The sequence below is a fragment of the Salvelinus fontinalis genome, unplaced genomic scaffold, assembly GCF_029448725.1.
Source record: "Salvelinus fontinalis isolate EN_2023a unplaced genomic scaffold, ASM2944872v1 scaffold_0054, whole genome shotgun sequence".
Classification (NCBI taxonomy): domain Eukaryota; kingdom Metazoa; phylum Chordata; class Actinopteri; order Salmoniformes; family Salmonidae; genus Salvelinus; species Salvelinus fontinalis.
Genome location: NW_026600263.1, coordinates 275001 through 278756, shown reverse-complemented (window position 1 = coordinate 278756; position 3756 = coordinate 275001).

Below are 3756 nucleotides of genomic sequence, written 5' to 3'. Positions count from 1 at the left end.
AGTCGTCTGAGGGGGGGGTTTAGTCCTAGTCGTCTGAGGGGGGGGTTAGTCTAGTCGTCTGAGGGGGGGTTAGTCTAGTCGTCTGAGGGGGGTAGTCTAGGTCTGAGGGGGGGGGTTAGTCTAGTCGTCTGAGGGGGGGGTTAGTCTAGTCGTCTGAGGGGGGGGTTAGTCTAGTCGTCTGAGGGGGGGGTTAGTCTAGTCGTCTGAGGGGGGGGGTTAGTCTAGTCGTCTGAGGGGGGGGGTTAGTCTAGTCGTCTGAGGGGGGGTTAGTCTAGTCGTCTGAGGGGGGGGGTTAGTCTAGTCGTCTGAGGGGGGGGTGTAGTCTAGTCGTCTGAGGGGGGGGTTAGTCCTAGTCGTCTGAGGGGGGGGTTAGTCTAGTCGTCTGAGGGGGGGGGGTTAGTCTAGTCGTCTGAGGGGGGGGGGTTAGTCTAGTCGTCTGAGGGGGGGGTTAGTCTAGTCGTCTGTGGGGGGGGGTTAGTCTAGTCGTCTGAGGGGGGGGGGTTAGTCTAGTCCGGTCTGAGGGGGGGGGGGTTAGTCTAGTCGTCTGAGGGGGGGGGTTAGTCTAGTCGTCTGAGGGGGGGGGTTAGTCTAGTCGTCTGAGGGGGGGGGTTAGTCTAGTCGTCTGAGGGGGGGGGTTAGTCGTCTGAGGGGGGGGGGTTAGTCTAGTCGTCTGAGGGGGGGGTTAGTCTAGTCGTCTGAGGGGGGGGGTTAGTCTAGTCGTCTGAGGGGGGGGGTTAGTCTAGTCGTCTGAGGGGGGGGTTAGTCTAGTCGTCTGAGGGGGGGGGTTAGGTCTGAGGGGGGGGGTTAGTCTAGTCGTCTGAGGGGGGGGTTAGTCTAGTCGTCTGAGGGGGGGGTTAGTCTAGTCGTCTGAGGGGTTAGCTGAGGGGGGTTAGTCTAGTCGTCTGAGGGGGGGGGTTAGTCTAGTCGTCTGAGGGGGGGGTTAGTCTAGTCGTCTGAGGGGGGGGTTAGTCTAGTCGTCTGAGGGGGGGGTTAGTCTAGTCGTCTGAGGGGGGGTTAGTCTAGTCGGCTGAGGGGGGGGTTAGTCTAGTCGTCTGAGGGGGGGTTAGTCTAGTCGTCTGAGGGGGGGGTTAGTCTAGTCGTCTGAGGGGGGGGGTTAGTCTAGTCGTCTGAGGGGGGGGGTTAGTCTAGTCGTCTGAGGGGGGGGTTAGTCTAGTCGTCTGAGGGGGGGGGTTAGTCTAGTCGTCTGAGGGGGGGGGTTAGTCTAGTCGTCTGAGGGGGGGGGTTAGTCTAGTCGTCTGAGGGGGGGGGGTTAGTCTAGTCGTCTGAGGGGGGGGTTAGTCTCGTCGTCTGAGGGGGGGGTTTAGTCTCGTCGTCTGAGGGGGGGGGTTAGTCTCGTCGTCTGAGGGGGGGGGGTTAGTCTAGTCGTCTGAGGGGGGGGGTTAGTCTAGTCGTCTGAGGGGGGGGGTTAGTCTAGTCGTCTGAGGGGGGGGTTAGTCTAGTCGTCTGAGGGGGGGGTTAGTCTAGTCGTCTGAGGGGGGGGTTAGTCTAGTCGTCTGAGGGGGGGGTTAGTCTAGTCGTCTGAGGGGGGGGTTAGTCTAGTCGTCTGAGGGGGGGGTTAGTCTAGTCGTCTGAGGGGGGGGTTAGTCTAGTCGTCTGAGGGGGGGGTTAGTCTAGTCGTCTGAGGGGGGGGTTAGTCTGAGGGGGGTTGTCTAGCTCTGAGGGGGGGGGTTAGTCTGAGGGGGGGGGTTAGTCTAGTCGTCTGAGGGGGGGGGTTAGTCTAGTCGTCTGAGGGGGGGGGTTAGTCTAGTCGTCTGAGGGGGGGGTTAGTCTAGTCGTCTGAGGGGGGGGTTAGTCTAGTCGTCTGAGGGGGGGGTTAGTCTAGTCGTCTGAGGGGGGGGTTAGTCTAGTCGTCTGAGGGGGGGGTTAGTCTAGTCGTCTGAGGGGGGGGTTAGTCTAGTCGTCTGAGGGGGGGTTAGTCTAGTCTGACTGAGGGGGGGGTTAGTCTAGTCGTCTGAGGGGGGGGTTAGTCTAGTCGTCTGAGGGGGGGGGTTAGTCTAGTCGTCTGAGGGGGGGTTAGTCTAGTCGTCTGAGGGGGGGGTTAGTCTGAGGGGGGGTTAGTCTAGTCGTCTGAGGGGGGGGGTTAGTCTAGTCGTCTGATGGGGGGGTTAGTCTAGTCGTCTGAGGGGGGGTTAGTCTAGTCGTCTGAGGGGGGGTTAGTCTAGTCGTCTGAGGGGGGGGTTAGTCTAGTCGTCTGGGGGGGGGTTAGTCTAGTCGTCTGAGGGGGGGTTAGTCTAGTCGTCTGAGGGGGGGGTTAGTCTAGTCGTCTGAGGGGGGGGTTAGTCTAGTCGTCTGAGGGGGGGGTTAGTCTAGTCGTCTGAGGGGGGGGTTAGTCTAGTCGTCTGAGGGGGGGGGTTAGTCTAGTCGTCTGAGGGGGGGGTTAGTCTAGTCGTCTGAGGGGGGGGGTTAGTCTAGTCGTCTGAGGGGGGGTTAGTCTAGTCGTCTGAGGGGGGGGGTTAGTCTAGTCGTCTGAGGGGGGGGTTAGTCTAGTCGTCTGAGGGGGGGGTTAGTCTAGTCGTCTGAGGGGGGGGGTTAGTCTAGTCGTCTGAGGGGGGGGGTTAGTCTAGTCGTCTGAGGGGGGGGGTTAGTCTAGTCGTCTGAGGGGGGGGGTTAGTCTAGTCGTCTGAGGGGGGGGGTTAGTCTAGTCGTCTGAGGGGGGGGGTTAGTCTAGTCGTCTGAGGGGGGGGGTTAGTCTAGTCGTCTGAGGGGGGGGGTTAGTCTAGTCGTCTGAGGGGGGGGGTTAGTCTAGTCGTCTGAGGGGGGGTTAGTCTAGTCGTCTGAGGGGGGTTAGTCTAGTCCTCTGAGGGGGGGGGGGGTTAGTCTAGTCCTCTGAGGGGGGGGTTAATCTAGTCGTCTGATGGGGGGGGTTAATCTAGTCGTCTGAGGGGGGGGGTTAATCTAGTCGTCTGAGGGGGGGGGTTAATCTAGTCGTCTGAGGGGGGGGTTAAGTCTAGTCGTCTGAGGGGGGGTTAAGTCTAGTCGTCTGAGGGGGGGTTAAGTCTAGTCGTCTGAGGGGAGGGGGGGTTAGTCTAGTCGTCTGAGGGGAGGGGGGGTTAGTCTAGTCGTCTGAGGGGAGGGGGGGTTAGTCTAGTCGTCTGAGGGGAGGGGGGGTTAGTCTAGTCGTCTGAGGGGAGGGGGGGTTAGTCTAGTCGTCTGGGGGGGAGGGGGGGTTAGTCTAGTCGTCTGGGGGGGAGGGGGTTAGTCTAGTCGTCTGGGGGGAGGGGGTTAGTCTAGTCGTCTGAGGGGGGGGTTAAGTCTAGTCGTCTGAGGGGGAGGGTTAAGTCTAGTCGTCTGAGGGGGGGGTTAAGTCTAGTCGTCTGAGGGGGGGGTTAAGTCTAGTCGTCTGAGGGGGGGGGTTAAGTCTAGTCGTCTGAGGGGGGGGTTAAGTCTAGTCGTCTGAGGGGGGGGTTAAGTCTAGTCGTCTGAGGGGGGGGTTAAGTCTAGTCGTCTGAGGGGGGGGGTTAAGTCTAGTCGTCTGAGGGGGGGGTTAAGTCTAGTCGTCTGAGGGGGGGGGTTAAGTCTAGTCGTCTGAGGGGGGGGTTAAGTCTAGTCGTCTGAGGGGGGGGTTAAGTCTAGTCGTCTGAGGGGGGGGTTAAGTCTAGTCGTCTGAGGGGGGGGTTAAGTCTAGTCGTCTGAGGGGGGGGGTTAAGTCTAGTCGTCTGAGGGGGGAGGTTAAGTCTAGTCGTCTGAGGGGGGGGGGTTAAGTCTAGTCGTCTGAGGGGGGGGTTAAGTCTAGTC